This window comes from Sus scrofa, chromosome 4 (assembly GCF_000003025.6).
Source record: "Sus scrofa isolate TJ Tabasco breed Duroc chromosome 4, Sscrofa11.1, whole genome shotgun sequence".
Taxonomy (NCBI): Eukaryota; Metazoa; Chordata; class Mammalia; order Artiodactyla; family Suidae; genus Sus; species Sus scrofa.
The window spans coordinates 115,617,221-115,628,940 of NC_010446.5; the positions used below are offsets into that span (position 1 = coordinate 115,617,221).

At 35.4% G+C, this 11,720-nt stretch overlaps 1 long non-coding RNA gene across 2 annotated transcripts in view; it reads left to right on the forward strand.

The window, feature by feature from the left end:
• The window catches only part of LOC106510217, a 42,391-nt gene that overhangs the window by 27,368 nt on the left and 3,303 nt on the right, over positions 1 to 11,720 (forward strand). The window contains exons 4-6 of one of the 2 annotated variants that reach the window (XR_002343552.1): positions 4,964 to 5,020; positions 6,018 to 6,823; positions 8,732 to 8,845. This is a non-coding gene — a long non-coding RNA (uncharacterized LOC106510217). Of the gene's footprint in view, positions 1 to 2,243; positions 4,202 to 4,963; positions 5,021 to 6,017; positions 6,824 to 8,731; positions 8,846 to 11,720 lie in introns of those variants that run through there. The other variant, XR_001308502.2, reaches the window with a different exon arrangement.

The following is an 11,720-nucleotide window of genomic DNA, read 5'->3' on the forward strand; positions in this document are numbered from 1 at the left end:
ATTCTGGAGGAGGATGAATCCTCAACCTAGGAAAGTCTGGTACACCAGCCAGAACACTTATTGAAAAAATGGGAGGTCTTGTGACATGGGATGAATATCTCTGACTCAATGTTTCAGAAAATCTTGAATCCTCAGATTCCTCTGAACCTTTTGGGTGTGTAGAATTATCTCACTCTACTGTGTTCTACTCTCGTGTACCTCTTTTCTTAAAGATGATGCAGAGATCTCCTCCTTCAAGAAAAATGCACACTGCCATGACCACAACATAAATCTCATGACCCAGTCAGGAAGTGCTTTCCCTACTAAAAGAGAAAGAGTGATACCCTCTTTGAAGTGACTGAGAGACCTTGTATGATCAGGAGCACTCATAGTGGAAGGGTACAGTGTACTCAAGTTGTCACCAAATGGCTGGTTAATTTCCTTGAAAGGTAATTTTATATTACAAGCTCATCATTGACCATGGTTTTGATTGCATATCATCAGTAGTAGGAATTTTACATGTATTTTTAATGGAGTAAGGGAAAGGTCAAGTTTCAGTATTTGGACCCTCAGGGCCCAGGGCTATCCAGCTCTTGGCCATTCTCTGCAGACCTGCCACTCACTGGTAGTGGCCAGTAGGCTTCCTCCAGACCTTCTGCAGTGGCTGCCTCATCGTCCTCAGGCATCAGTTCCATGTCCAGCTCCAGCTGGCCCATGTTAGTAGGAGACCACACTATCGGACCTCTGCATGGCTTCTATTTCTGTCATCATAGCACTTCCATTATTGTGCTCCTTGTGCCAATACTGGTAAGCCAATCATAGATGTTAGTTTTTGCCAACTGGCCAAGTTATTTTTTCTAATTAATTTGGTGTTTCTTTTGTTGTGGATGCTCTCTTGTGCACAATAACATGTGATACAAAGATGTTAAACTTCATTCCTACCCCAGTAGTTCCAAACTCTTCAATTGGAGCTTACCATTATGCACTACACATTTATATAGCCACTTGAGAGTCTAAAACCATAAAGACTTCTGGGTACTTGTGCTGTTTTCTCCACAACCTAGATCTACCATAGATGCCTTTCCTATTCTAACCCCTATCCAAAGCTGGCAGTCTTTTGTATCACCCAGTAGAAGAACATTCATAGGTGTGAATATACTACCCCTGAAACTTTAAGAGGTCTACCAAATATTATCCTTCCTTTTTAGTGATGGGGGACATTTCTGTACATGGAACAGACAACTAGATCCCTAAAATCCTCACTAAAAAGACAAGGTCCTGAATCTTCATATGTTTTATCTCCCATCTTCTGTAGCACATGTGACTTATCATGGCCCCTAACATGGCTAACACATTGTGATCACTCAGTTAAACATGATGCCATCAATATGGAGGAACAGTGTGATATTCTGCAGAATGGTCAGATGGGACAGGGTTCCCTGGCTATTTTATGACAGAAGGCAGAAGAGTTAATATAGCCCTGGGGCTGGACCATAAATATACACTGTGTCTGTCTCAAATGAATTTGAATTGTTCCTAATATTCTTTTCTGATAAGGATGGAAAGAATGGAGTCACCAGATCATGACCTCATACCCTGTGGCTGGGACCATGTTAATTTGCTGTCATAAAACTGTCACTTCTGAAATAGGAGCTCCAAGAGTGGATGAACTTATGTTCTCCTCCAAGATCTGATTACATCCTTTATGTCTTTAAGAGTGGCTTGAATATCTGCTACCACCTCACCCTCACTGCTGAGGTAGAATGTTTTTGTTTTTGTTTTTTGGCTTTTTAGGGCCACACCTGCTGCATATATAAGTTCTCAGGCTAAGGGTCCTATCAGAGCTGTAGCTGCTGACCTACGCGACAACAAAAGCAACACTCACAGCCACAGCAACACTGGATCTGAGCTGCATCAGCAGCCTACACCTCAGCTTATAGCAGCCCTGGATCCCTAACTCAGGAGCAAGGCCAAGGATTGAACACGCATCCTCATGGATACTAGTCAGGTTTGTAACCCACTGAGCTACAGCGGGAACTCCCTATAATGTTTTTGTTTTATAATCTTGACTGTGAGAGTATAATTTCTAGAGCCTTTGATCTAGCTTTTCCTTCTGTAATAGCTCTTAAACTACGAATACTTCCGCTGATGATATCCTGTCAAAAGCATGGTCAATGCTGAGCGGGTAATAGAAAATTATCTTTCAAGGAAATCAACCAGCCACTTGGTGACAAGTTGATTACATTGTACTCTTTCCATTGTAGGAGTGGCAGTGATTCATCCTGACTGTGTTAAATCACATCTATTGGTATGAGTTCGTCTTTCCTGCCTACATGGCCTCAGCCAGATTACGGAGTATTTGATCTGCCAACAAATTATATGTAACGTTATATCAGACAACAAAACTCACTTTACAGTAGCAAAGGAAGGTTAGCAGTGAATCCACTAGCTCTCTCATGTTGTATTACTCAGAAGTTGTGAGAGTTATGGAATAGTCTTTTGAAGATAAAAACTGAGGCACCAACATGGAAATGCTACTCTTCATAGCCTGAACATCATGATACAGAATACATTATACACACTAAGTCAACAACTAGTATATAAGTCTACATCATCAGTAGGTAGAATACTTGAGTATGGAATAGAAACTATGGACAAAAGTAGAAGAGGCTCCACTTAGTATTACCACCCCAATTACCACTCACCATATAGGAACCCACCTGGGAAATTTGTGCCTTCCAGCCCAATAAATCTGAACTCTAGGCTGAAACATCTAGTTTCCAGATAGGCACAGCTTCCAACAAGGGGCACAGCAAAAGTCCCATAAACTAAACTGCAGCTGCTGTCCTGTCACTTCTGGCTCCTGCTTCCAAGAGATCAGAAGGCACAAAAAAGGTTACATTTTGTCAGAGGTAAATTGATTCTGCTTATTAAGAGAAGGTAGTATTGCTGCTATGCAATAGGGAAGGGAAGAATATATTTGACATCAGGTGATCCACTTGGAAGTCCTTTGGCAACACTCTGCTCTATCTTGATAGTCAAGCATGTAGACCACGACTTAAGAAGGACATGGTGCATAGGGGTCAGAACCCACAGAGATTAGTGTCTGGATTATGACATCAGGTAAGCTACCTAGTCCTGCAAAATGGGTAATAAAGAAAGAAAATGATTTCCATTCTGAGATGTGCTGTAGCACAGTAGTTTTCCCTAATAAAACACACTGGTTAAAATCCTGGAGGACTTCTTTCTGGAACTTATAAAAAGAAAGTACATTCAAGGTGCTCTAGAGATGGGTTATAGAAGATGCTATAGTGTATGACATAGGTAACTACTTTAGGTGTGAGACACTATTCTCTAAATTGTGGGCCATGTCCTCAGCTGAGTGATTGTCTTGGAAATTGAACTTTGCTGACCCATACCAGTATGTATACACATATGTAAACATTTTATCTATCTGTCTATATCTTAGTGTATATTTATGTATTTTATATTAAATATATTAAAATATTTAAAACTTTAAAAATGTTAAAATAGACTCTATGTAGATTAAATCTTGTTTTATTATTTCCAAGTGAGAAATTCCCTTCTTGTATTTTTTCAGCTTTATTGGAAACATACTTTATACAAAAATTGCCCATGTTTAATATGTCCATAACCTCCAAAATAGTTATCTTATCTTTTTTGGAGGGAGGATAAGACCGCAACATGAGATCTACCCTCTCAGTAAATTTTTAGACGCATAAAACATGATATTAACTAAAGGAGATCTCTAGCACTTATTAATCTTACATAGTGTAAAGCTATACCTATTGAACAACTTCCCATTGTCACCTCCTTCTAACCCCTGTCAACCACCATTCTACAAGTTGATCATTTCAGATTACATACTGAGATTTGTCATATATTTTGAAACCAGGATGTGTATTACCTCCAAATTTTTTCTTCTTTTTCAAGATCACTTTTGTTATTCTGGGTCTTTTGTTGTTCCATATGAATTTTAGGTTTATTTTTTTCTGTTTCTGTAAAAGTGCTGTTGGAATTCTGATGAAAATATTAAATCTGTAGATTGCTTTGGATAATATTGACATCTTAGCAATCATGAATGTGGATGTCTTTCTATTGTTTGTGTCTTCTTTAATTTCTTTTATCAATGTACTGTAGTTTTCAGTGTATGAATATTTCATCTTGGTTAAGTTTATTCTTAAGTATTTAATTGTTTTTGATGCTGTTACAAATAGGATTTTTTTCTTAATTTCCTTTGTGATAGTTCATTGTTAGTGTATAGAAACACATGTGATTTTGTGTGTTAATTTTGCCCTGCAACTTTACTGAATTAATTTATTAGTTCTAATAGGCTTCTGTGGAGTTGTCTATAGCTTTAATTTTTCCTTTCCAATTTGGATGCCATTTTTATTTTTCTTGCCAAATTACTCTGGCTGTGATAACACCCAATATTATGCTAAATAGAAGTGGCAGTAATGGCATTCTTGTCTTGTTCTTGATCTTAGAAGAAAAAAAATTAGCTTTTCACTGTTGAATAGGATGTTAACCATGAACTTGTAATATATGTTCTTTATTATATTGAGGTACATTCCCTCTATCATATTCTGAGACTTTTTATAAATGAATGTTGAATTTTGTCAAGTGGTTCTTCTACATCTGTTGAAATGTTTATTGAATTTATATCCTTCATTCTATTAATGTGATGTATCACGTTTGTTCATTTGCATATGTTGAACCAGCTTTTCATCCCAGGGATAAATTCCACTTGATTCATGGTGTATCATCCTTTTTAATGTGCTTTCGAATTTGGTTTGCTGGAATTTTGTTGAGAATTTTTTCATATGTATTCCTCGGGGATATTAACCTTTAATTTTCTTGCAGTGTTACCATCTGACTTTAGTAGCAAGGTAAGAATAATTTTGTGAAATGAGTATGAAAATGTTCCCTCCTTTTCAATCTTATGACATTAATTCTTCCTTAGAGATTTGGTAGAATTCTCCAGTGAAGCTCTCTGGTCCTGAGTTTTCTTCATTTGAAGGTATTTATTTATCTATTTATTTATTTATTTATTCATTTATTGTTATTTCTCCAATACAGTTTTTTTCCTACTGTACAGCATGGTGACCCAGTTCCACATACATGTATACATTCTATTTTCTCACATTACTATGCTCCATCATAAGTGACTGGAAGGTTTTTGATCACTAGTTCAATCTCCTTTTTACTGATCTGTTTATAATTTCTTTTTCTTCATGCTTCAGTCATAGTAGGTTATATGTTTCTAGGAATTTATCAATTCATTCTAGGTTATTCCGTCTTTTGCATATAATTATTCATAGTGCTCTCATGATTCCATATATTTTTGTAGCATCAGTTGTAATGTCTCCAATTTTATTTATAGTTTTATCTATTTGAATCTTTTTTCTTAGTTTCATTTATTTTTTCAAACATCTTTCTAGTCTTTATTTCATTTACTTCTGCTTTAATCTTTATTATTCCCTTACTTTTACTGACTTTGGGCTTCTTCTATATCCTTCTTCTTTTAGTTACTTGTAAAGTTACATTGTTTAAGATATTTTTTCTTAATGTGTACACTTGAGGAGAACACATAGTATGCTGTTGTTAGGTGGAATGACCTGTATATGTGTTAGGTCCATTTGGTCTATCATGTTGTTCAAGTCTGCTGTTTCCTTATTGATTTTTTTTTCCTGGCTGATACATTGTTATGTGTGAAATATTGAAGTCTCTTTCAATTATATATATACAATTCTATTACATTACAATAGTACACTAATAATACAACAAAAGTTGTTAGTTTCTTCCTTGAGTTCTGTTAATATTGGCTTTATATATTTAGGTGCTATGATGTTAGGTGCATAGATATTTATAATTGTTATATTTTCCTAAAGAATTGTCTATATTACCATTATATAATGATCTTCTTTGTCTCTTGTGACAGTTTTTTTTCTTAAAATCTGCTTTTTGGATATTAAGTATTGCCTCTTAATACTTTAAGTAAATTCTGTTCTCTTTAGATTACCACTTGCATGGAGCATCTTTTTTCATACCTTCACTTTCAGCCTACATGTGTCCTTAAATCTAAAGTAAGTTTTTTATAGAGAGTGTTTGGTTGAATCTTATTTTTCATCCATGCTGCTACTCTATGTCTTTTGATTGGGGGGCTTAATCAATTTATATTTGAAGTAATTATTGATAGCTAAGGACTAACTATTGACATTTTGTTTATTGTTTTATCTCTGCTTTGTTGTCCTTTTGTTCCTTTCTTCCTCTCTTGATGTCTTCATTTGTGATTCAGTGATGCTTTTGTAGTGACATGCTTTGATTTTCTTTCTCTTTATTTGTGTACCTACTGTAATTTTTTTTTTTGTAATTACCATATAAAGGCTTTCTAGACCCAACTCCAATGTGCCTTTGCATGTATGGGTTGGGTGGGTGTTTATACATCCACAAGCAATTATATGAAAACACCAAAAAATCTATAATTCAACTCAATTCTGACACTATCTACTGCAAGATTGCATCAAATTTCGTAGGTTATGCACTTAGTCCTATAAGAGTTCCCCCTCTCCCATTCCAATTGAGGTGCTGGTCACAAGTCCAGGTTATCACCTATGCTTTGACAACAGGCTATAGATTGAATGTGCCAATGACCCCTTTCCTTAGGTTTGGTTAATTTGCTAGAGAGGACACAGAACTTATAAGAAACATTTTTTTTTTACTTGATCATTTGTTTATTATATAGTGATATAACTGAGAAATGGAGATAGAGGAGATGCACAAGATATGGGGAAAGAACAAGGAACTTCTACGCACTATCCAGGTGTGTCACTCTCCCAGGTCCTCCACATGTTCACCAATCTGGAAACCCTCAAATCTTGTCCTTCCAAGTTCTTATGAAGCCTTCGTTACATAGACATCATTGATTAAATTTTTGGCCATTGGTAATTGAACTCAACCTTCAGCCTCTCTCCTCCAGAGGTTGGGGGTAAGACAGAAAGGCCCAACCCTCAAATCACTTGATTGGCTCCACTAGCAACCAGTCCCCATATGTAGGTGAGTTCCAAAAATGGCTTCATGAACAAACAAAAGACACTGGTTAGATGCTCACCCCTTAGGAAATTCCAAGGGATTTAGGAGCACTGTGTCAAAAATGGGAACGAAAACCAAATATACATATATTATTATAAATCACAATTATTAAGACTAAATAACATATATATTGTTATAAATCACAATATCAGGAGTTTCTGTCATGGCACAATGGAAACGAATCTGACTAGGAACCATGAGGTTGCATGTTTGATCCCTGGCCTCACTCAGTGGGTTAAGGCTGTGGCGTTGCCATGAGCTGTGGTGTAGGTTGCAGATTGGACTTGGATCCCATGTTGCTGTGACTGTGGTGTAGGCTGGCAGCTATAGCTCTGATTGGACTCCTAGCCTGGGAACCTTCATATGCTGTGGGTCTGGCCCTAAAAAGACAAAATAAATAAATAAATAAATCACAATATCACACATTTTAAATTTAGAACAGCCTTTTATAAGCCAATAGCAACTTAACTTTATTTGCATATGTAACTCCACAATTTTATTCCCCAAATATACTTTATGTTATTGATGTCACTGTTTACAAAGTTTTATATTGTGTATCCCTTAACTAGTTGTTGTTGTTATTCTTAATAATTTTGTCTTTTAAATTTTATAATAGGTTGAAAAGTGATTTAAGTGACACTATTAAAATATTAGAGGATTACAAATGAATTATACACTTGCCTTTACCAGTGAGCTTATTCTTTCATGTGATTTCATGTCAATAATTAGTATCTTTTGTTTGAATTTGAAGAGCTCCCTTTGATATGTTATGTAAAGCAGGTCTAATGGTGTTTAAGTTCCTCAGCTTTTGTTCATCCAGGAAAGTATTTTTCATTTCTGAAGAGCAGGTATAGTAACTTTGGTTGGCAGTTTTTCTTTTAGCACTTTGAATATATCATTCCATTTTTTTTTTTTTTCCTGACCTATGATATTTGGGTTGAGAAATATGCTGATGGGCTTGGTGTGGGTTCCTTTGTATATAACGTCACTTTTATCTTGTCTCAAAATTCCTTTTCTTTGATTTTTGACAGTTTCATGTGTTTTGAGTAGACTTTTTAAAATTTAGTCTATTTGAATGAATCTGTATATTTATTTCCCTTCCCAAGTTTGGGAAGTTTTCATGAATTATTTCATTAAAAAGACTATGCCTGTCTTTCTCTCTTTTACTTTTGGAAGTCTTGTAATGTGTGTATTAGTTCCTTGTTTAATCCCATAAATCCTTTAGGTTTTTAAACTTTTTTTTTCCTTTTCCTCTTCCAACTAGATAATTTCAAATAACCTGTCTTCATGCTTAGTGATTCTTTCTTCTGCTATTCCAGGCTGATTTTGAACTCCTGTAGTAAATTTTTCAGTTCAATTATTGTATTTCTTTTGGTTCTTTATTATATTTTATGTCCGTTGATATTCTCATTTTGTCCATGTATCATTTTCCTGATTTAGCTTAATAAGCTGTTGTGTTCTCTTGTAACTCCCTGGGCTACTTTTAGGTGACTAATTTGAATTATTTATCATGTAATTCATAAATCTTCACTTATGTGAGGTCTGTTATTAGAGATTTTTAGGAGATCAGTTACTGGAGATGCATTTTTTTTCTTTTGATTATGGCATATTTTCTTGATTTTTCATGTTCCATTTATAGCTGCATTGATGCCTGATGATTTGAAGAAATAGCACCATTTCCCAATCCCAGAGAGAAATTCCAGTTTTGTTCCAAATGTCCAGGCTTTGCCAAGCCTTCAGAATTTTCCATGAGGTGAGATCAAAACTAGTCCCTCACAAAGCCCAGTGAAAGCCTGGGACAAGGCTCACTTTGCTTTCCCCTTCCTCTAAAAAGAAAAGCCTCAAATCTACAGCTTTTCCCAGTCTCACAGAGCAGTATTTTGCTGTATGGGGAAATCTACCCATTTCCTTTTGTTCATGGCTATCCCAGGCATTTAGTCCTGCTGGCCTTTCAGTGCTTAGCATTAGGTGAGATAGAAATCAACCTTTTGGAGAACACCGCAAAGCCAGGAGGACAGGCAACCAAGCACAGCATCCTCCCTTTTTCTCCCTGTGGGGAGGTCCCAGAACAAAGCAATCTTTTTGGCACTGAGCTAACTGGTTTGAGGAGGGTTGATTCAGCCTTATGTCTTCTGGGATTGCTGCAACTTTTTAATTGTATTCTGGATTTCATCTAAAGATTCTTTGCTCCAAATATGATTGTTATATCAATGCTTCTGTGGAGGAATGAAAAATAGGTCTTCTTATTCTTCCATCTCTTCCTATTTTATTGATATTTGATCTCTCTAAAATATGAAATATTAACAATATTTTCAGTGAGAGACATGATAGATTCATAATTTTTAAAAAATGTTGACTTTACAAGTTGTTATAAAAATAAAAAATATATATATAATTCTACATTTATCTTGATACTTCATTTCAGTTGCTGTACATGGAAAGAATCTTTTAGTAGTAAATGCTAATATTCAGCCTTCTGTTGTAGACTTCAAGTCCGCCTCAAGGTTATTAAACCCAAAAGCCTCTGGCCATGTCTCACTATAATGCCCCTTCCCCCACCTTGATCAGCCTGGGCTGCCCACTTCCTGCTAGAGAAGGAATGCCTCACATTCCTCTGCCCACCACTCTATAACCTGTTCGCCATGCAAATAAGGTATCCTGCCCAAGACCAACCAGAAGATCAAATTGGGTCTCTACTCATGTCCACATTGTGGAGTATAAAGACTATTGCAGAGTGAGTCTTTTTAACCCATGCATATCTGAGTCCTTTTTCCCCCTCTCTGAAAGTGTACTTTTGCTTTGATAAATTTGTAAAACATCTGCCATTACAATGCTTTGCTATAGTGAGATGGGGACCTGAGAAAACTGACTGTATCACGTCAGTCCTATCCATGATTTTGGTAAATTTTTTTTTTTTTTTTTTTTTTTTTTTTTGCTTTTTGCTTTTTAGGGCCACACATGCAGCATATGTAAATTCCCAGGCTAGGGGTCGAATCCGAGCTGTAACCACCAGCCTATGCCACAGCCAGAGCAATGCAGGATCCAAGCAGTGTCTGTGACCTACAGCACAGCTCATGCCAACACCTGATTCTTAACCCACTGAGTGAGGCCAGAGATTTGACCCTGCAACCTCAGGGTTACTAGTTAGATTCATTTCTGCTGCACCACAATGGGAACTCTTAAATGTTTATCTTCAACTCAACATTTTTCATGCAAATTTCAGCAAATGTTCTGTATCTATATTTTTAATGGCTTTAAATTTACCGAACATTTTTATCTTAAAGGTATCTTCCCATTTCTAATGAATGCAGATATCAAAGTCTTGTAGGTAAGATAAGTGGGTTTTGGCATTGGTCACATAATGACAGTAACATTTCCCTATGCATATTTTCAAAACACTATCCATAGCATAATTTTCCACTTTAAAACAATTGCTTTCTTAATCATTGCTAAAGGTAATCCTTACCTCAAAGGGATATTTCCATGTGCAAAACTGATTAAATTATTTATTAAGTTGAACAATACTGATGGCTTCTCAAGAAAAAAGTTTAGTAAATTTATGAGATTAGGGGGATATCAGAAAGATGTATAATTTTAATTGTGTTCACTACTATATTAAATATTTGGTCATCAGATAGTTTCATGGCAAATCCCCTTTGCATTATGAACTATTATAATGAATCAACTATATTTTTGTGTATTCTAATAAAATTTTATAAATGGGTGAGCCATTGTTTTCTTGCCCCTCTGTGTTTCAATGAATCAAAACATTTACTTTGCATACACGAAAAGCAAAAGAGAAGAAGAGATGCCATATTCTGTGGGCCACTGTATTAAAGTCCTTTTTAAATGAAGTTATCCGTATTAATGACATCCGTGTGCCTTTTTAGCTACAACCTTTTACTGCAGTAGTTTGTCTATGAATAACTTTGAGAATGAATATTTCATGTAGTAATATCATTGACCATAACTTCAAAATTCTTTCTTTATTGCTTTCAAAGGAGGCACACTAAAATGATCATACTTACACTGTTTTTCCAAGAAACATCATTTTTATTAAGAATTCTTTTAAAACAACTCCAGTATCTTTCCTTGACTGACCACACACACACAAAAAAATAGCCCTATTTTATTATTGAGACAGATTCTACCAAAATCATAATCTGAGAAATGTTAGAAACATCTGTTCTTTCCTTCAGAAAAAATCCTCCGATGCTATGATGTTGGCTTGAATTTTTTTCCTCCAAATCTTTGACAATATTTTCTGTTTCTTCTAAAGAACTTGCTATTAAATAAATACATTTTTAGTTTTTTTTGCCATATTGTTTTATTACTATAATTTGAGCCATTTTTACTATAACAAGAAGGAAAAAATATCCAAACTTATGAACTTGTTTTAAGTATTGGTGAAGTTTATATAACACAGAATTAAGCATTTTAAGCTAAACAATTCATTGGCATTTAGTATAATCACAATGTTATGCAACCATTACTTCTGTATAGCTCCAAACTATTTTCTTTATGCCCAAAGGACATCCCATACTCATTAAGCAGTTTTCTTCATTCTCCTCTCTCCCCAACCTATGGTAACCACAAATATGCTTTATTTCTCTATAAATTTAACTATT